This window comes from Lycorma delicatula, chromosome 1 (genome assembly GCF_047948215.1).
Source record: "Lycorma delicatula isolate Av1 chromosome 1, ASM4794821v1, whole genome shotgun sequence".
Lineage (NCBI taxonomy): Eukaryota > Metazoa > Arthropoda > Insecta > Hemiptera > Fulgoridae > Lycorma > Lycorma delicatula.
Window position 1 is genome coordinate 111,870,821 of NC_134455.1, and position 24,187 is coordinate 111,895,007.

Consider the following 24,187-nt stretch of genomic DNA (forward strand, 5'->3'; position numbering starts at 1 on the left):
AGACCAAAATTCTTCAGACTGTGCAATTTTTCATTGATTAAACTATTTTGATCAATTAATTAATTACATGGGGAACTCATACTACTGCAAGGAAGGAACTTCCTCTAAAATTAAAAAAAAATTTAATTCTTACTGTTTTTTTCCGTAGGGAGAGGAATAAATTCTGCCTGCCTCTGTCAGGCCCGCTCTGACCGCAATGCGAGGCTCTCACCCGCTAAAAAACCTCCCCCTCCAATCACGCAGGGACTGAAACCAATCCCTATTACATGTACTCAGCACCCGCGTGATCAGCCGGGCATTCTTCTATCCGATTCGAAACGACCCCGTGGCTTCCCCTGGGGGCGACTGACCGACGACGACTCCGGGGAGCCCCCGCCGCCCACACCCAGAGGCTGGCCCCACGATCATTCGTCTTCGGAATCCGTGTCTCGGTTCATCCGTTGATCCATATTCTGTCCTCATGCGCCTTTCCACGTATCATGGTGGAGACCACCGTCATTACTTTATCCCAGTTGTCCTTGCTGCTAAGCATTACTCTTATTATATTGCTCGCTTCGACTATTCCTTGCTTCACCAGTCCGACTCTCAAATCTCGCCATCTTGGGCAGAAGAACACCACATGTTCCGCGGTGCCCTGTCAATCATGACATTGGTTGGTGATGCTCCTACCCATCCGTTGTAATTAATTACGAAAACATCCGTGGCCAGACAGGAATTGGGTAAACTCGAAGTTCGTGTCTTCGTGGCTCCTCTCTCCCCAACTTCTGACATCTCCCATGAGCTCGTATGTCCATCTAACCTTGAGTGTCGTTTGCCAGCTTCCGTTCCACTTCTTATACATATTAGAAGAATTCTTACATATTGAAAGAATATTTTTTTCATTGTTAGGAAAACTTTAATTATTACTTTTGGATGTCTATTTATGTACTTTTATTATTCTCCTCTTATTTATTTATTTTTTATTAAATAATTAATAACTAACAAAGATGGTACACCAATATATAATACGAAAGGTAAAGTCTATAGATGGGTAAAATATATATAAGAGTTATACGGAGGAAATGAATTAGAAAATGGTGTTATAGAGGAAGAAGAGGAAGTTGAGGAGGATGAAATGGGAGAAACAATACTGAAATCTGAATTTAAGAGAGCATTAAAAGATTTAAATGGCAGAAAGGCTCCTGCAATAGACGGAATACCTGTAGAATTACTGCGCAGTGCAGGTGAGGAAGCGATTGATAGATTATACAAGCTAGTGTGTAATATTTATGAAAAAGGGGAATTTCCGCCAGACTTCAAAAAAAGTGTTATAGTAATGATACCAAACAAAGCAGGGGCAGATAAATGTGAAGAATACAGAACAATTAGTTTAACTAGTCATGCATCAAAAATCTTAACTAGAATTCTATACAGAAGAATTGAGAGGAGAGTGGAGGAAGTGTTAGGAGCAGACCAATTTGGTTTCAGGAAAAGTATAGGGACATGGGAAGCAATTTTAGGCCTCAGATTAATAGTAGAAGGAAGATTAAAGAAAAACAAACCAACATACTTGGCGTTTATAGACCTAGAAAAGGCATTCGATAACGTAGACAGGAATAAAATGTTCAGCATTTTAAAAAAATTAGGGTTCAAATACAGAGATAGAAGAATAATTGCTAACATGTACAGGAACTAAATCTCATCGTATGATAGCTGTGCCCGCATTATTTCATGGTAATGAGTCCTACTTCTTAAAGGGTAAAGAGTTAAGTAGAGTTTAAGCAACCGAAATGAGGATCTGCTGAAGGTAGTACAAGGGAAGTTTGATTGCATAATGACGATATAAGGAGTGAACTAAAATTTGAGGCCATGCATCGCTTAATAATATAAGAAAATTAGTTATTGAAAAGACATATTGAGAGATAGGAAGAATCTAGACTTCCTAAAGCCAATGATCTTTCAGGAAGAAAATGAATGGGAAAACTACGAAACTTCTAATCGTAATTTGTGAGATCAGAAAAGGGGAATAACTTAATCTGTAAAAGAGGACAAATGACAATTTGAATATTTTTAGACCCAGTATATATTAAGAAATACAAATATCTGGGAAGGAGATAATAGTTTGATAACGTTCCATACAATTGGTCGATTGGCATCAACCGAAAATTTATATTATAACAACCAGTAAAATAAAAATCATTTGAAGAACCTGTAGCACCAGCTTTTCTTCCTGTTTAGCCTCCAGGAGTTACCGTTCAGGTATTACTTCAGAGGATGAATGAGAATGATATGTATGAGGGTAAATGAAGTGAAAAGTCTCAGGTCGACCATTTCTGATATGTGTGTGATAACTGAAACCCAACCACCAAAAAACACCGGTATCCACGATCTAGTATTCAAATTCGTATAAAGGTTGGCCTGAGACTGACTTCAGTTAGACTATGTACTCAGATCATTACGTGATTCAGTTTTTAAATACCAAAAATACTATCCTCATATCAACAAAACAAGTGTCATTTGCAAGAACGACAATTTTGTCCTACAATTCAATTTACTCAAAATCCTCTTGATTTACTTAAAACGAGAAACATATTCAAAAAAATTTATAAGTCTCTAATGAAAATATGCCCTATCTCTCTCTGCTCTGCTCCGCTTTCGGGAGCAAGGTCAATGCCTACACCCTCCCACACCGCAGTTCAATCAAAGTGTTTTCCATCACATCCATTCTCATCCTAACAGCGAATATTTCAGCTAACCGAGGCTCGATGCCAAAACTACTATCTTGGTGAAGCAAGCACCCAGGCGGACTCCTAGCCATCCTCAGGGCTAAGACTCTAAGGAAGCCAGCAACTATGTTCCACTCCCTTTCAATTTTAAAATTAACATGCAGATCAAAACCAGAACTGATCCTCGCAAGCTCTCGAGCTACTTTGGTACGTTAAGCATTGTACCTTAGGCAAACATGTATGATGCACAATATCAATGGTCCTATATTCCGGACAAAACCTTACTTGTTCAAACCAAATCTGGCCAACCCATATCGGAAAGCATGTCTAGCATATCCAGAAAGAAACTGTGTAAATGCTATCGCTGTAAATGTCAGCAATGGCATTTGTCATCATTACGGGCATTTAAAATGTCAGCAATGCTTACGATGCATTCATCAACAAATAACGAAGAGAATGATGTTTAATTATTTAAATGTACAAATTGAATAAGCCTATGCCAAAAAAAAATAATTGAGTTTTTTATGAAAGATGTGGCTATGGTCATTAGCCCGGTGGAAATAGGTAGCATATGAAAAGATGCTATGCCTGACCAGGATTCGAACCCGAATTCTCCACACGAAATGCCGAGACACTACCTACTCAACCACAGAAGTAGGCAAAATAATTGTTATTTCTGAGCCTGCTCTGACTACTATTTATACCCTTTTAATCATCTTATTTTACACCCAAATAATCATTAATTTTAAGATAAGAAATTATAAGATTGCTATAAAATTAATCTAAAACGTTACTGGATCAGGAAGCCGGCCTGTGATTTAGAAACGACAAAAATGTCTGCCGATATTTCGCGTTTATTTTAAGTGGATTGTTTGTATTAATGAATATTAGCTTGCTTTAAGTAAGTCTAAAAGCAAACAAAAATTTAAGGATTTGAACGTTCGGGTGTTATTCTGAACCGACATAAATATCTGCCAATTGATTCTTTGAATTAGTTTTGAGTCAATATATTGTGTAAAAATGTAGCTTGTTTTAAATAAATAAAAAATTCACAAAACATTACTCTTATTCGTAAAAGCAACGGTACAACAAAATTTTTTCTACTGACTTTTCCTGTTTGCACTTACTAAACTAAAAGTTAAAGAAACTTTCAGGCTGATTTAATTTATTCATGGAAAACATATGCTAACTTCTAAATCATATGAAAAGATCCGTTTGCAAGAAATAAAAACCAAAATTGTGCATGTTGATAAAATAAAGAAAATGGATTTAGAGAATGATGTTAAGAAACTACCACCGAACGTAGTTAAGGATTTCTGGAAAGAATACATCTAAGGATAAAGAATATTTTATTAATTTGGATTTTCCAAACAATTTTCTTGACGTTTCAATTGAAATTAATTGTAACATCAAAATGACATTTGGCATATCCTATAACTTCCAATAAAAACCAACGATTACGATAAAAAACTGAAAAATATTTTCAAATCGTTTGTTTAGGCCCCTAGTTGATGATTCATTTAAAATATAAGCTCAAAGTTTGTGTGTGGAAATAAGTATTTTAAATAATATGGAAATTTCCATGCGTTACCAAGATTTTAAGCCAGGATATATTCAGATGAATGGTTGAGATGTTACCAGTTTACCGTAGAATACATTTTTTTAAATCTTCCAATAAACGTATCCAGAAGAAACTTATTACTCAATCTCCAGTTGCACTTTCTGTGACAAAGAAGGAATGAATCCAGGGCATTTAATCTTGAGTAAAGCTCGAACATAAACAAAAGGATTCAATGTGGACACCACATGAGTTCCTTGTACGCCTATTAAATCACATGTACACATTTGTAAAAGTACATAAAATGTTATTTCACCAATAACATCTGATTTTTTCTTTTTTTTATTATTATTGAAGTATTATTTATTGTAAAAGTTTTTTACAATGGAGGTTAATAATTATTTATAAATCATTATATTTAAATTTTAAAAAAGTTAAAAAAAAGGAAAAGAAAAAAAGAAATAAGGAAGAAAATGTTAAAACTAACGAATAAAATGATTAAGAGAAGATGATAAATATAAACAAGAAAAAACTTTAAGACCAAGGAGAGTATAAAAAAGTTAAGAAGGATGATGAATATAAAGAGAGAGAAATTTTGAAAACTAGAGAACGTGTAAGCAAATTATGATGAGAAGAACTTTATCAAACCAAATATCGATCAGATGATCGGCAACAAAAGCAAATAAACGAAATAACGATCAACTCCGAATTAGGGAGAATATTGTCCGACAATATCAGAGGAGTAATGAATTAAAAGATAAGAATTTTTTGCAATTTATTAAAGATCGGACATGTATGCCTCAATGTATATGTTCTTGTTAGGGTCTATTTTTCAGTCACTCTCTAGTTAACTTTAATGTACATATAATTAAACAGAAATTCCATAATAATTAAATAAAATTAAAGAGAAATTAAAGAAGAAAATATAAAAATAATACCATTGTAAATTAACAGTTTCAATATTAAATAATCAGGTGTTTCACCCAATCCCTTACATATACACATATGTAATAATGCCTATTAAATTACATATACACGTTTTTAAAGTACATAAAATTTTATTTCACTAATAACTTCTGATTTTTTTTTCTTATTTTTTTATTGTTATTATTGAGTAATTGTTTATTGTAATTTTTTTTACAATCATTGATTAATAATTATTAATAAATCAATATATTTAAGTAAAAAAAAAATATTAAAAAAAGGAAATGAAGTCTGATCTGAACCGATGTGCCTTCCCTTGTAAGATGCAAATATTTCATCAATGAATATTTTATTTGGCTATAACTCTGGAACCAATGAAAATAAGTACAACTTATGATACATCGTTGAAAATCTCTCAATCAGAGCTTATTATTGCAGTTAAAAAAAAGTCTAAACTTCAAATTTTTGGTGATTTTGGGATTTTTTGGACAATTTTGGTTCAGTCGATGCAATCAAAACTGGAGGTGCATAACTAGATGTTACAATAGTCCTAAATGTGTTTATTAACAAAGACGTTTACTGTTATTATAATCATTTACAATTTGTTTTGTGGGAGGTCATTATTGGACGGTCCTCTCTCATGTGATTTTTTAACATAATATTTACTTATGATTTTGTCAGGAGAAACCGATTGTAAATTTTTGTTTTACTGAAAAAAAAAACAATTATATACTAACTTGTGTCGTTCACTAGGAAATAAACAAAGATGTACCTTATTTACCAAAATAAAAAAACAAAAATTTAATTTAAATTCAATACTTTAATCCTTTATTTTATGATTTATACTGCCAACCATGATAGTAATGATGTCTTCTATGTAGCCAGTTTCAGTAGTGAATAGAGTGATATCATTAATTGCAGGACAGATTTCTCCTGCATAGCGTTGGGCTTTGCTTGTATATGGAACAGTTTGTTGGTTCAATAAAGAAGGCAATAGAAACCTCTTTACTTCCCACTTTCCTTAGTAACCCTGGCATAAAATGTCTGTTATCTTGGAAATCTTTTGTCGGATCTCTGACAAACTTGTTTTTATAGCACCTAACGTGCATACATTATTCACTAATTAAATTTATCATGTATTCTTTTCCGTTTCTTTTCTTTTTTTTCAGAATCCCTTTTCGAACTGTTTCTTCCACGTATATAAATTTAAATTTTTTTGAATTATTTGGTAAAAACACTTTTAAAAAATTTTTAAAAATCTAAAGACTTTCAATTTTTCGCTGAAAATTACTTTTAACATTACCATGAAAAATTGTACTTCCAAATAAATATGGTCTTTGGAATTAATTATGTGGATATTTTATATTAAATTTAGTGGTGACAACCCATTTTAAAACATTTTAAAGTGGGATACTTATTTAGAATGCTGTTGAATGATGTATTTTATCTGCGTTGTGTTTATTAATTTAAGATATTTTTTTTGATCGAATATAATGTACTGCTAAAATCGTCCTTCTATTAAGCATGGTTTTTCGTTTGCTAACAGTAATCTCTACTCTATTATCGTTCGCTAAGAGGTAATATTCTATTTATTCCCACTGAATCCCATAACAGAAAGTGATAATGCTTCTTTTATTATATTTTTTTTTATTATTATTTTTTTCAAATTAGAACAAATATTGGATTTCTTCCAATTTTGTAAAATTTGAATCTTCCATGGTCTAATATTGAATTCTGAAGTCAGATTTAAAATACAGTTGCAAAAATATCTATTTACTATGATATTAGAAATATTTTTTCTCAAATAAATTTGATATATATAAAAATGTAAATATTTGTTTGTTCAAAGTCTTAAATCTCCGAAAGTTCTTCAATGATTGCTTTGAAATTTTGACACAACGTTGCATTCAAATACGCGCTTATTTTAATATACCTACTATTTATATATTTAAGATGTCACACCTGTGACAGATAAAACATGTTTTTTTTTAAAAACAGCGCTATCTGTTGGATGTAAAAGCAACACAAAATATACTAAATATTTTACTATTCCATTTCAATTTTTCCTATATATGTGTTCGCTATAGACTAAAAAAATATTGGACTGATTTACGAGCGGGGAAAAAGGAAGAAAGGGAAAAATCGAAAAAGGGGAAATGGAAAAATGAGAAAAGGAAATAGAAAGGGGAAAGGATAAAAAAAGAAGGGGAAATAGGAAGGGGAAAAATTAAAAAAGGAAAGAGTACTGGAGAAGGAAATGGAAAGGGAATATGGTAGAAATGAAAATGGGGAAAGGAGGAAACTAAAAAGGAAACAGGGAAAGGGAAAGGGGGAAAACGGAGTCAGGGTAAAAGGAAAAAAGGGAAAGGTTAAATTTTGTGAAGTTCGGTAATATTCATTTTGTTAATGTTTCATCAAACTTTCAATTATGTTCAGTTAATCTTTCTACATATATATATATATAATATACCTGGTGGCTGAAAAATAATTTACACCCTCCTCTAATTTTTTTTTATAATTGAGTAAACTGGATGTGGTTTGTGGATTATTTGTTGTACCGAACGGCTAATTAAATGAACGTAAACACTTTTTGATTTTGGGGCGGCGGGGCCAACTCTAAAATTTCAAATTTGACCAATAGTTATTTGATAAATCATTTTAAGGAGCTTGATGAGACGTGAAAAATGATACAGTTACAACTAAAATCTTGTCGCCCAATCCAAAATTGCGGCCAATATGTTTTTCCAGATTGCTAGAACTATGGTTCAGTTTCAAATTAATTTTTTCAATCGTTAATTAACGTAATGAAAATTTGTATTCAGCATTTTGATTTAAATTGTCAGAATTTAGTTTTTTTAATACAGTTTTTCTTGTCCCGCAAAAAGCTTTAAAACAATGTATCACATGACTATATACCATGGCTAGGTCCCCCTGAAGGTTGAATACTCTAAATTGGGGCTTACTGAGTTAGAATTTGTTATCGGAGAACATTTCCAAAGAGAGAATCGGGATAACTTAACCAAAAATAAATTAAAGGGAGCATACAGCTGTAGTTCTGCAATCTGAAACAAACTGGGCGATCGGAATTTAGTTTTAATTTTATTATTTGTCTCTTCTCTTCGAGCTTTTTAAAATGATGTATGATGTATGAAATCATCATTGGTTTCATTTGAAATTTTAAGGTTGCCTCTGCCACCTCAAAATCAAAAAGAGTGAAATATACGTTCATTGAAGTAGCCTCTCTGTACAAGGAAGAATGTGCAAACCGCATCCAGTTATCTCAATTATAAAAGAAAAGTTTAGAGGGTGGTGTAAATTACTTTTCAGCCACCCGTTATATATAAATAAATATATAAATTTATTTATTTATTTGAGGAGAAATATTTCCTATATCATAGTACATAAATATTTTTGCATCTGTATTATAAATCTGACTTTAGAATTCAATATTTTACTATATCCATTTGCTCGTAGGTATCGTGCTAACGTGAATAAGTTGATCTCTCTGTTAAGTTGTAACTTAAAAGAGACCAATATAGCACAAAACTTGTCTTGTACCTTTTTATACTCATGAAGATGTCAACATGCACAGAAGTAAAGAAACAAAACGTTAGGAATAATTGTGTACTTGTGAGAGTGCAAAGAGATGAAATCGAGATTGCCGTACTCTGTTACAGCCTTCTAGCTGTTTATTGTGCGTGTTTCACTAAACGGCTGCCTGAAGATCATAGATAGTATTTTGTACCAGTTGAATCTAATGTAGAATTACACAACCTGCCACATACTATATTTTTAACCTGTATTACAATACTTTAAAATTTCTTTTCATCTTTATGGGAAAATGTTTATCGATAAATTATATATATATATATATATATATATATATATATATATATTATTATTATTATTATTATTATTATTATTATTATTATTATTATTATTATTATTATTAAAAGTATCCGATTTGTTGTTACTGATAACCCTATACAAATAAGTTATGATCCGTTTTCATGTTCCTAAATTTTTTTTATATTTAAAGTTGTTCTTGTAATTGATTAGCGTAACTTATAGATATCATACTCATTCAATAATGTAATGACATGGTACCAATTTAAGACAACAAGTTTATATTTTAAGTTCTACATATAAATCAATTATGAATGGAATTTATCTATCAGGTCTCTTTGGAGGACCCACCAGTTTGGTCTAGTGGTGAACGCGTCTCCGCAAATCAGCTGATTTGGAAGTCGAGAGTTCCAGCGTTCAAGTCGTAGAAAAGGCAGTTAATTTTATACGGATTTGAATTCTAGATCGTGGATACTGGTGTTCTTTGGTGGTTGGGTTTCAATTAACCATACATTTCAGGAATGGTCGAACTGAGAACGTACAAGACTACACTTCATTTACACTCATACGTATCATCCTCATTTATCGTCTGAAGTAATACCTGAATGGTAATTCCCGGAGACTAAACAGAAAAAAAGAAGAAAGTTATAGAAGAACGTAGCGAAATTATCTTTCACATAATGTGTCAATTTTTGAAGATTTAAAGGAATCCAATATTAGGACTTAATTAAAAATTTTATTAATGAGATAAAACAGAAGAGCTGAGCAATATATTTTCTACAGAGAAGATTTGATTTTACTATCTGCCAATTTATTTTATTTTCTTTGTGGTGTTCAAGAAATCCACATGATTAACCTTCTACCAGAGAAAACAATTGTTTAGATAAAAATTATAATACGAGAAATATTTGGTTACATATACTTTGAAAATAGTAAATGAACAACAATATAGGTTAGAGATTCTCTGATCCTTCCTTGAAAAACACAAAAGGAGTTAAATATTAAATGACTATTTTCAAAAAGATAATATCATCGCACGAATTTCAGCGGCACAATTTAAGGTTTTTTTTGGTAATAAGGTAATTTAGGTGATTTTGGTCTTCATGATAACCTGCCTTAAAACCACTATACCCTTTCTTCTTCAAAACAGAAAAAAAAGTTGTGTATTAGAACTGACAAAGATCACCGAAAAATAAGTACCAAAGAAAAGCCATTTAAAACAGTAGAAATACAAGGTCTTAGTATTTATTGAAAAATTAAGTTACATTTGACTAGTGTTTTGTTTTTGAATGTTCTTAAAAAATAAACGAAAGTTCAACAAAATTAAGAACAATACTTTCACTTTCATGGCTTCATAGATTTACAGCTATGCTGCAAGAAATATTGTATGCTAATTAGTCAGAAAAAGGGATATAGGTATTTTCATTTCACGACCAAAGTACCAGAAAATACAAGAAAAATGGGTGTAATGTTTGTATGTACGTGTATTTGTATGTTTAAAGCTTAATAGCTGGATAAACCAATTTTGATGCATTTGGCTCAGAGATTCATGTATACGGTGCAGTTTGTTGGTAAAACTTTGGTGAAGAGTATCTCTAGGCGGTGAGGTGGATAATTTCTTTGGGTTTAATTTTCTCAAAATTTTGCAAATATAACTCCACTTTACATCTTACCATTTTAAAAGAAATTTTGTTCCCACATTCTTCCCTTCCCAAAAAAATCTAAAACAGCTGTATTATTATTTATTACAAATTTTTTAACCGAATTTTTTTTATGTATTCTTAAGCAAAGTAATAGTGCAAGTAGCCCCCCCAAAAAATACTTTGGAGGTGGAAAAGCCGTTTAAAATTCAATTTCTGAAATTTTTAAACTTTTTTCATATATCATTATTTTTCCACTATATAAGAATAAGTGACCTACGTAGGATATTATAAAAACTTTCTTGTGAGCTTTTTTTAAAATATATTTTATATAGAAATGTTTAGTTCAAGGCAGAGTGACGTATTTGGTCGGTTAGTAACATTGAATTAGTTACTAACAAACAATTCCTAATTAAAGTTAATATACAAAGAAATCGCTTATCAACAACTGAATATCTATTACTCATTACTACTTATAGTAATAGATTATGTTGGCCAAACTGATTCACATCCATTTAACACAACAGTTGAGATCACCAAATTGACAGAACGTTTACGTTGACATAATTTTAAAACATATGACATATTTTAAATATATGACTGTTATGTTTTACGCAAATACCACAATTTTTTATAATTCACATGTGAAGTTTTAATTACTATTACAAATATGACCAATATGAGAGTTCCTGAAGATGAAATTTAATTCCGAAAGCTCTTAAACGCTTCGAATTCAATTGTTGGTAAGCGGTTTTTTTTCATATTAAATTTAATTATGAACTTATACCAACGGGCCATGCTTAACAAAATTATTATAAACAATATCTACCAGGTATATCTTGACATTATGCTTGCAACCCAAATAATAAAGAATTTATTAAAATTATAACCAGTAACTAATGTTTGACCATTTTAGTAAAAGTTAGACATGATTCAAATTTTTATAATGAAAATTAAATCAGTAGAGAATCACCATTAAGTCCATTATCAAGAATTATGTCTACCACGTATTTTGAGATGACATCTGGCTATACGAGTATTTTTTTGTATTAATAATGTAAAATAAATTATACGAGTATAAACGTTTAGTTTAATTGAAATAAAATATAAATTTCTATCATATATAGTAAAATTTCATTTAAATATTCAAAATGGAAACTATACTTCAAATACACATTACCTTCCTATGAAATACATCACGATATCTGTTGTGGATTTCAGTTCGTCATAAATGAAATCTAATAAATAAACAACAAAAGAATTGTAGTCTGTATGTATGTTTTGAATTTTATAATTAATATTATTTAAAAGTTAACTAAGCAAATTTCTGTTTTATACAAGAAAGCATAAATAGTTTATTATTAAATACGTGTGCCAGAAATTCTAAAGGACCTGCCTGCAGTCAAGTTTGAATAATAATCATTATATTTTCTTTACATATGAAATGAATTGCACATGGTTTGTGATATTTTACTAAAATTTAAGCAAATTAAATTTTATTTTAAATATATATATATATATATATATATGATCGACATATGAGAAACTATTTATTCTCTCATAAAATAACTGGCAGGTAATTAAAACAAAAGAGAATTTACAATGTTAATAATTTAATTATTGCTATTAAAACATACCAAGGTTATTATTTAACATATATAATTAATTACTTTTACAAATTGCTTTATTAGTCACGTATCGTTCTCCATATTATTCTTATACTTTATTAAATAAACACATAACATTAATTTATTATATATAATTTGTAAATATAAAAATATACTATCTATAAGTGAAAACACTTCTGTTAACATCTAGATACCATAACAGCAACTCTCCTTTAAACTGAAGAATAAAAAAGGCGGTTATGGTAGGAACTAGAATCAGGATTTCTACTACATTTTTTAATTATCCGATTTACATACTTAGCTTCGGAAAGTCACTAGATTACATTTAGGTACTAGAAAATAATACTCCATACTTATTATTTTTTTTAAATGATTGTTTTTGTTTTTTGTTTCATTATAAAAAAAAAAGAAAATATGCTTCATATTATTTTATTTACAAAGGACAGTTTTCATTCATTTAAATGACAGAAGGTTTCATTAATTATCAGACGGATTAACCTTGATTAAAAGTAGTTATATCCTATTAGGTGGAATTTTAAAGTCGTCCTGTGAATACCTTCTCTGAAGAGATATTGATCAATTCCTGTAAATTGTGTAATTAATTAAATTCATTAATTCACAGAAATTGAGATCAATTAATTAAGTTTCGTTCAACAAAACTGTGTTGTACATTCGTACTAGAAAAGCCAAAAAGTTAGTTACACACGATGACTTTAAAGAGTGAATCTCTATGGATTTATAGCAATCTTATTGGATTTGACCTCATTGACTTATTTGTTATAAGCATTAGTATAATAAAAGAGTGTCGCAACTGATCTAGTAGGATTGAACACATGAAATCTCAGATAACTACATAGATACGAATTATTCTATACAATCAATTGATAAAAGTATTTTAAAACAAACTGGTATGAAAATGAAGTCTCATGCTATTTGGACAATATAATATTTATATATTATATTATGCAATAATATTTCATATTATTAACCTCATCGTACAAATTATTTAATACACAATATTTATTACCTCTTAATGACATATTAATCAAATAATTTTTTAAATCAATTAAACAATTTATGAGTAATAAATATTAAATATATATTTTACTTTTAGTGCATAATAAAATATATTTTTAAACGGTACTGAATTACTTTGATTAATTCCATAAGAAGAGAATTTCATATTTAACCCGCCTAAATATTCCTCAATTCATATTACACTACATGAAAATTCCAAAACCCATTCCCCTACTTCTTATAAATGATTTCTTTATTCATTATTACCAACCTTTTTAATTGCATTATCTTCATTCATATATGTAAAAAAAAATACAAGAGAATTTAATAACGTAGAATTTAAAATGGTTTTATCAGACTGAAGAGACCATTCCTCAAATGAGAATTAAATGTTAATTGATTTATATGAACGAACATATATTTTTTTATACATGATTTAATGTACCTGATTAAATGAACATGATTTAATGTTCAACTTTTTTACCGTTTGTTTAAGTAGAAATGGGAAGTCAAGTTCAGTAATTAGATTGGAGTTACGATTTAGTTAATCATTAAAATGAAGATAAATACAATAAGTAATATTAATAAATGGGATCCGTAAGCCTGGTTGTAATGTTTTATTTACTACACAAAAGGATGTATTGGTTATGACCTTTCTTAATAATTTCAACTGAGAAATGACATTTTACATTTAACAGGTGGTTTTGAACAACCCGCCGGATTGATCCAGTGGTGAACTCATCATCGCAAAACAGCTATTTTCGAAGTGGATAGTTCTAAGGTTCAAATCTTAGTAAAGGTTAGTTACTTTTATTACGGATTTAAATACTAGATCGTGGATACCGGTGTTATTTGATGGTTGGATTTTAATTAACCATGCATTTCAGAAATAGTCGATCTGATACTGTACAAGCGTACACTTCATTTACATTCATATATATCATTTTCATTTATTCTCTGAAGTAATACCTTAAGGTGGTTCCGGTGGCTAAACAGAAAAAAAAGAAAAGATGGTTTTGAAAAATAATAAGTTTGGTTACTATATATCCAAATGGATTATAAATACGATTTATTAACTTAGAATTTTTGGCAAGGTGGAAATTTTAAGGAGTTGATAATCAAAAAATAAATCCATTTATGTTTAGTGTTTAGGAATTTATGTTTTGTTCTCACGTTGATTCAATCACTTGTGATATGAATTTCCACCCGTTAAATTTATTAATTTCTTATAGAAACTTACATATATTTTACGTGTTAAATAATATCTTATATTTTATTGGACTAATAACAGAAAAAATTTTATATAAAATTATATCCGTTTTCCTTACTGCTTTTCAGAATTACATGGAAATATTCAGCTGAATCGCTTAGGGATATACACTTAGTAATTCTTTTTATCTTAGATGTCATCACTAGAGGGTTTTTTCATCCAGATATTATAAAATATTTACCACAATTTCTTTTTTTTTAGGTGCTTATATTTAACAATTAATGACTGGTACATTACACAATTATTATACAATGATAAAATATTATTATAATAGTCAATTTCATCCTGAAAATTTAATTTAATATATTATATAATATAATAATATTATATTACATAATATATTTATATTTAATATATTATGATCAAGAATGTAGCACAGAATGTGGATGTAGAAATGACAAGGTAAATGACTGATTAATAAAATTATAATTGTGGATTTCCTTGGTGGAGTGACAGGGTCTTCATTTTTCATCTAGAAGATTCGGGGTTTGAATCCTGGTCAAATTTATCATTTTAGGCTACAAATATACCACATTATCGCAACCAAGCATTGAACTTATATGTTGAATTATTTTATTTTAGTAAACAATTCATAATAGTTGATAGAAATATCTTTTTACCTTCAGAAATGAAATACACTACTGTATTATGCATAGGGTTCTCCTAAAGGAATAGCTAATCAATCCATGGAATTATTTGGTTTACACTTAATTGTAAACTGTTCAAACATCATCGATTAGTTAGATGTATGTAATTTTTTTTCCTGTTTAGCCACTAGAAATCACCGTCAGGTATTACTTCAGAAGATGAATGAGGATGATATGTATGAGTGTAAGTGTACATGTATGAGTATGAGTATGAAGGTATGTATGTATGTATGTATGTAAGCGTAATTCTGTACAGTCTCAAGTCGACCATATTTGAGATGTGTGGTTAATTGAACCCCAACCACGAAAGAATACCGTTATCCTCGATTTAGTATTCAAATCCGTATAAAAGTAACTGCCTTTACTAGGATTCACCTTAGAACTCTCGACTACGAAATCAGCTGGTTTGCGAAGACGCGTTCACCACTAGACCAACCCGATGGATTGGATGATGTAACTACATCATATTTAACTAACGTGCTATTGCGGGATTGAAAAATATTTTGGTATAAAAGTTACATAAAATATTTATTATCCAAGCTCCTTGGGCAACTGGAAAATTATTAATGTAAAAAAAAAACGAGAAATATTTAATATACAGATGATATAAAACTTTATGTGTATTAATACGACATTAAATTATAAATTATTGTGAAATTTAAACTGAAGTAGAATTTTTTTGCCAAAAAAAATTCATAGTACTATGGAAATAATATATCTAATAAATATATATTTTTTTTAACATTCAGTAAAATGTATTAGGCTACACGGTTTTTAATGTTGTTATAAAGGTAGATTTATTAACATTTATTAAAATGCAGTACCATTAGCCTATCTCCATTTTGTATTTCTTTTTCTTTAGAATTATTTTTATATTTATAGGATTTAAGAATCTCGAAGAGAATTTTAGCTGTTAAATGATAAAGATCATATGACACGTTGTTTGTTGTTAAAAGACCGGGTCGTAAATCGTAACGACACTGTAATACTGTACTGTGGATTGTGGACAAAAGAGAAAAGAACTGAAAGAATTATTATAAAGAAGAACGAGGAGAAAGAAGTGATTATTTAAAATATTGAAATTCTTATATTATATAATACAAAAAAAAAGAAAAGAAAGAACTAGGGTGTGAAGAAGTCTTAATATTTCCACGGTCGGGTAAATAGTGCCAGTTAAATTTCGACTCGCTCTAAGATCAGCCGGATCCGATTTTATCTTCAAATTTCTAATGAATACTGCACAACTATAAAAATACTCTTGTAATGTTATACAGGCTCAAATTGCGGACATGTTTATGTTTTTTCTCGATACAGTCTTTTATAATGACACTATGTTTTGATAACATCTGCACACGATAATATGCCATCTTTATGCTCGCTTATTAAACCACGTTTATACTTTTATATTTTTTACCACTGTATCTTTTGTCGTATACAGTCTACATACAAAAATTATATACATTTATATTTCTGTAAAATATTATTATATTTATTTAAAATATTAAGTATATGCGGCTAAATGTAGCCTGGACATAAAGTTATATCTATTTAAAAATAAAATGTTAGAGAAAAGAATTTTAACCTATTTAATAAAATAAAGTAAATATTTATAAAAAAGCTTAATTATTTAATAAATTTTTTTAAGACTGTAGTAAATTAAAATAAACTTTCGTCACTCTACAAATTCAAACTGAAATTATTTTAGTGTCAGCACAATAGAATCCGTGAATTTGTTTAATTAAAATTAGACATATATATTATTGTAAGGACAACAGAATATTTTAATGATGTTAGGTCATAGTTTTTGTTATAATTTTTTTTTATGGGATAACATTTTAATAAATTTTGTTGCTTAGAAATTAAATTTATCTAAGTAATTGGCTCAAATCTTTTCTTAAATCGATTCTAAAACGTGGGTTAATGTTTTCGAAAGTTTTTAAGCATAATATCTTGCATTTAATAGTTTTTTTAAATACCTCGTACAACGATCATCGATATCTTTGTATAATGAAAACAATTTTAATTCGAACACTAGGTTATGAAAAACTACGATGTTCTTCTATATCAAAAATACCGGAAAGTAGAAAAAAGATTTTGTATGTAAAGACTGGCCGGAGTAGTCTTTTCATATTTTCACATTACTGTACATAAAAATAGTTTTGGTTTGATAATATAGTTAAATTGATGAAAAAATAGTATTGTCAGGAAATGAAAGCCTGAGAAAAGCTGCGAATACCAGTTATGTTGCATACTATCTATTCTAAAGATATGAATCTACAACCGAACATAGGTTGGAAGAAACCAGCCGCTGTTGGTGTATATGAAGGTCATTACCACGGCGATAGACCAAGGTTGTTATGCCCGCAAAACTATATGAGAACAAATATACAGAGTATTCTTTTGTTGTCCTTAAAGGGCGTAAGATTATATAAGATAGTATAAGAAAATATATATGTCTATAAAAAGAAAGTCTATTGGTTTATTAATTCATTTCATTTCATCTACATTTTCTCGTTCGTCTAGCGGTAGCACAGCATGGAAGCTGAGAACTTTGAATTTGTACCCTCTCAAACGTTAATTATGTTCTTAATAGGTATGAAATATGCACCCACCGGGTTGGTCTAGTGGTTAACGCGTCTTCCCAATTCAGCTGATTTGGAAAGTCGAGAGTTACAGCGTTCAAGTCCTAGTAAAGCCAGTTGTTTTTACATGGATTTCAATACTAGATCGTGGATACCGGTGTTCTTTGGTGGTTGGGTTTCAATTAACCACACATCTCAGGAATGGTCGAACTGAGAATGTACAAGACTACACTTCATTTACACTCATACATATCATCCTCATTCATCCTCTGAAGAATTATCTAAACGGTAGTTACCGGAGGCTAAACAGGGAAAAAAAAGGTATGAAATATGCAGACAGTTTTCGGAGTCTATTCTATAATAAAAAGAAAGGAAGTGCTAACCGTAGAGGATAGCTGAAGCCGTCCGATCATATCTAACGTACTGAAGATTACGGTAGCATATTTTCTCTCTTTGTTCAGATTGTTTTTCTTTATAAAGGTAAGTCAGATAAGCTGATTTTAATAAATAGATTCCTAGAGTCATAACCAGATACACCCTCAGAATACTTACCAAAAGGAAGAAAAAACAACAGTAATGTATCCAGTAGAATCATCAATGGGATTCCCACTGTATACCTGTAACAAAAGAATCAAATGAAAAATCTATTTCTCAATTACGTCTACTTTCTAATATAAATAGTTTCTAATATTAAATAGTATTTGCTACTTTCCAATTAAATAATTCTTACTTTAATCGAGGAAATTAAATGTAAGTCTAATAAACCATTAAAAAGTAATTTCCTTTTCTACGATTTGAACCTTAGAACTCTCGACTTCGGTAGCAGTTGATTTGCGATGATGAGTTAACCACTAGACCAGCTCGCTGGGCTATGCTGTTCTACATTTTTCTTTCTTTTTCCTGTTAAGCCTCCCGTATTTACCGTTCAAATAATACTTCAGAGGAAGGTACATGAGGATGATATGTATGAATGTTAATGAAGTATAGTCTTGCACAATCTCAGTTTGACCATTCCTGAGATGTGTGGTTAATTGAAATCAAACCATCAAAGAACACGGGAATCCACGATCTAAAGGGTGTCCCATATAAAATGCAACCCATCATCAATCCGTATAATTTCAAAAGTCAAGCTTACTCTCCCACTCGTTACTGAAATGGACTCGTCCATCATCTGAACATCGCGGCGACGCAGTAGAACACTACCGATAGTAACAACAATGCAATCATAACGTTCAGTGTATTCTAGAGACAAGATGGTGTTTTCGCTAGATGAACGTGCTTTCATTGTTGAGTCGTACTTCAGTAAGAAATTAGTGGTTGCAGTGCAACATTTGTTTCGCCATACGTATCCAGATAAACCAGCTCCTAACAAAACATCAGTATTAAGGTTAGTTGCTAAATTTAGAGAGACTGGTTCTGTTAATAACAAGGAACACAAAAGATCTGCGTCAGTGTTGAATACAGATACAGTCACTGAAATCAAAGACCGATTACTCGCCTCGCCAAATAAATCGATCAGACGTTTGTCTGCTGAAATTAATTTGTCTAAATCAATTGTTCATCGGGCGACCAAACAATTACAATTACGACCTTATCGCATTCAAACGGTTCATCAACTTCTTGAGCCCGACAAAGAAAAACGGCTACAACATTGTCAATGGTTCCGTCGATTTCTGCGTGAGGGAATTAATGTTATGGATTCGTTATTTTTCACAGATGAAGCACGGTTTCATTTGGATGGCTACGTAAACAGCCAAAACAGTAGAATTTGGAGTGCTGAAAATCCCCACGTTTATCACGAAAACAATTACACCCGCAGAAGTTGGGCGTGTGGTGCGCGATATCGCAGAAGAAAATAATCGGTCCTATTTTTTTTCGAGTACACCATTAATGCAGAACGATATCAGGATATTTTATTTCAGTTCATTGCACTCTTGGAAGAGGAAGACAGACACTGCTGGCTACAACATGACGGTACGACATCGCACTACGCAGGTTCAACTTCTGATTTCGTTAAGGAATTCTTTGGTAATCGTGTTATCGGTCAAGGCTTGTGGCCACCAAGATCTCCAGATTTGATTGCGGCGGATTTTTTTCTATGGGGTTACCTCAAAGAAAAAGCCTACAGCAACAAACCACGAACACTTGAACAATTGAAAGTCAATATTGAACAAGCTGTATTAAATATCCAGTCACAAACTTTGAAAAAAGTTGCAAGAAACGCTGTAAAAAGAATTGAAGCTTGTATTCAAGAAGATGGCGGCCACTTCCAACATTTACTCTAAATGTAAGGTAAAGGATGGTAATAATAAAAATTGCATTTACATTTACACATGCCTTTTTATTATTCCAATACCTACCAATATAAGGTTGGGTTGCGTTTTATATGGGATACCCTGGTAGTATTCAAATCCGTGTAAAAATAATTGTCTGTTTACTAGGACTTCAACGCTGGAACTCTCGACTTTAAAATCAGCTGATGTGGGAAGACGCGTTCACCACTAGACCAGCCCGGTGGATTTATGCTCTTCTACCTGTAATCCCTAAACTTCAAATAAGTATTTTTAAAGATTACTTTCTACTTGCTGGTGTTATTTATTTAATAAAATCCAGGAAACTTTATTTCTTGCATGAAAGCTTTCAACGGTTTTATTAAATGCACATTTTTTAATGAATTCTAACCTTCTTTGAAGTATATAATAATGATTACATTTTCCTCACCCAGCATTAAATTTTTAAAAGAATCATTTGGTAATACAAAAACCTCTAACAAATTTCATCTTCTACTAAAATATAAATAAAAATAATCGTTTACACAAACACCCAAATCTGTACATACAAAATAATATATTCCACTCTTTTCCCAGTCATTGAAAAATACAAAAGGAAAGAAAAAAAAAGTATAAAATTAAGGGAGAAAATACAAAAGGGGTGATTCTACTTTATTGATGATGATAATATTACACTCCTAACATGTATTACAGTAAAAGGAAAATAAAAACTAAATTTAAAAATATTAGGATAGGATATCATGGAAACATAAAAAATACTATTTACACTTTTATTCTTAGGTAGATATCAGAATTATATTAGGGTAGAGGGCAGTGGCTAGAATTATCTTCTTCGCAGATTTACGACCAACTTCAAGCATACAACCGTTCCGTATCAGAATTAACTTGTATACCAATTAAGGTACACGAATGTAACACATTAGGACATCTACTAATTGACGACGTTCACATGTTCCAGTCATTTAATTCCCTCATAAAAAAGCACAACAAAAAATTTATTACTATTTTAAGGTATGTAATACTAAAAAAAAACCCTAATGGTTTATAACTTCTCTTTCTATTTTTCTTTTTTAAGTTGAATAATCTTAAAACCGACTGAAAGGTACGCTTTCTCTTCTTTTTTTATATTTTTTAGTATTCAATTTGTATAATGTTTCATTTATTAATTTTTTCTAATTTTTTTCCAGCTATTTATATTAAAAAAAAAGAATGCATTACTACAAATAAATAAAAGTCGCCGTTGGATCTAATATGTCTGGACTTTTTGAAATCCTCTTGAGTTCAATATTATTAAACTCTTTATTAAAAAATTGTTTTCGGATGTATTTGTGTTAGTTTCTTTTTGGCTTCATATTTTCAGAACGATTGAATCGAAAACAATTAAATTTGTTGAAATAGTTAGGGTATTAACAGGTGTGATTATTCTATTATTAAAAATATTTACGTGGAATGGGGGGATACTGAAATGTATTTCGTTTTTGGGTGTAGCACCCAAAAACGTAATACAATTTATGAAAATTTTAATCAAACGTTTTTTAGCTTAACGAAAAATAACGTAATAGAAAATTTTATTATTCCTATTGACTTAAGTAAAAATACTGCGCGTATGAGTGTTCAGGCGGCCGATTCACAAGCATCTCCTGTAAATCCTGATTAAAATAAAAGAAACTAAGCGACGTTAATATATTTAGTAACTATGGACTATTATATTATTTTAAATTATTATATATATATTTAAAATTTAAATAAATTAAGACATTTTATTTGAGATTTTAACGTTATGAAATTCTCAATTGTCCACAAATAGTAAAATTTCACTAGTATCTTAGATTAAATTTCTATGATAATAAGCAAATAATAAATTCAATTCATTTTTCGTCATCTGATTGCGAGAAATCCGTAATGCTGCCGGTATTAAGAGATACAATGAGAGGTTCAATTTTTTTTTCTATTATATTATCCAATTTCCAATTTGTTCATCAGTATCCGTTACAAGTTTTATGCAGTTTTCCATTTCTGCTCGCCCCTTCTATCAATAACTTTGAAGTATAAATGTTTAAAATGTATAAATGTTTAGCAGTATTTTCTGATGCTACGTAACTTTTGAATTGTTCCCAAATTAAGTCAATTGGGTCGAGTAAACAATGATAGTGAAATAATCGAAGCACGGTTTAGCCATTGGAAGTTAATAACTCATCAATTTTATGCACATTAAAATTACTTTTAACATAGGAAACTCCGATAGTTGAAACTTAAGTTAATTCTCTCCAAAAATCACTCCTTTTGAACTGAGCCATATTTTAATATCATTCTTTTTCCAAAACACGGCTGAAATTTTTATCTTTTTCTTTTAATTCTTTCCTTTTCTTGAATGATAAAGCGTTGTCTATAAAAATAACCGAATTATATTACAGAGGAGATAACACATGGCTAAACCATTTCTCAATAAATAAAATCCGTCAACGTTTTTACGAATCGCGTTTCTATCGAAATCAATTTTTTCTTCAATTGACCTGCGGGGTTTTGTTTTCTTAGGAGACCGAGTTATTCATTAGTACATTTATACTCGTAAATCACGTTTTATACTGAAGCAGCACAACTTCCACTTATGTTAGTTTTACTAACGACATTCGAAATCAACGCCGTTGGATTACTCGGTAATTCACTATTGTAAGCATTTAAAATGATGTGTTTTCTGTATGACTTTGCGATAAAAATGGTTTTTTTCGCAGCCTTTTTTTTCGAAGGGGGTATAATCGTACACTATTGTCAGCTGAATCGGTATCAGACATAGTTTCAAAATAATGCTATAACTCAAGTCGTACAGACATAAATCTAGGAATGCACTACACTAGAGTTCCAGTAAACTTAAAAAAATTACATTATATTAACTTTAAATTAAATAAATAACAGAAACATAAGAATTGAACATGAAAACAAAAGAGTGGTCATATTAAAAGATAAAGGATTTTAATAAAACTGAGAGATATAATATTATAAACTTATAAACGTTTGATTACATGGGTACTATATATGACTAAGTAATTATTTGGTAACTATTGAGTAATGATTATTGTGTTGTATATAGGATACGCCGCACGTTGTGAATCGGCACTGATGCAAGGGACGTGACTCGCAGAAATATGACGAAATCATTGACCAAACGCGTTTGTTTATTCTTCTCTCCACAAGCTAAATGAATGCAGATTGTTTTAATTTCTCGACTTGGAAGTTAAAAACAAAATATTATATCTAAATACGGCATTTTGATTGTGGCAAACATTTTCAACTCGTAATAGATGGTTAAAAGTAATTAATAAACTGTCTCTCCTAAAAATGGCAATTTTATAATTAAAAAAAAGAGTAACTGAAAATTTATGCAGTCATTAGCATAGCTGACCCACCGAGTTGGTCGAGTGGTGAACGCGACTTCGCAAATCAGCTAATTTCGAAGTCGAGAGAAACAGATAAATAAAAGTGCCAGAAAAAATTTTTAAAAACTACATAGTATCAAAGAAATATAACAAAACTAATTTAATATAAAAACTAAAAACCAAATTTTTTTTGATAATTTTAACTTTTAAACTTAGAATTTTGAATTCTAATTTTGTTGCAGCAGAAACAAAATATTCTAATAAATCAGAGAACGGGAAAGTAGAAGGAATGCAAAAAAATTCACTGTTTTTACTAATTTTATTTTTTAAATTAATATTTAAAAATTTATTGATGCATTAACATTGTTTCTGTATAAGAAAATCTTTTGTTTTCGTTTAATATGGGTATATCAATTTGTTTATCTATACTATTATATAGAGAAAAAGAGGATTTTAATTTGTTCTGGTTGAGCATAAAACTACTCGCTCAATCGCAACCAAATTTTTACCCATGTTTCTTGGCAAAACTAAGAAGGTTATTAGATATATTTAATCTCGAAATCATTAACAACAATAAAAACAAGATATGTATGTATGGTTGTTCCATCGTAGCAGCTTAACGGCCAAACCGATTTAAATGTATGACTCCGCGTTGGAATCCTAACGTTAACTGTGAGCCTCTATCTCTGTGTTAGCTGGGTTTGA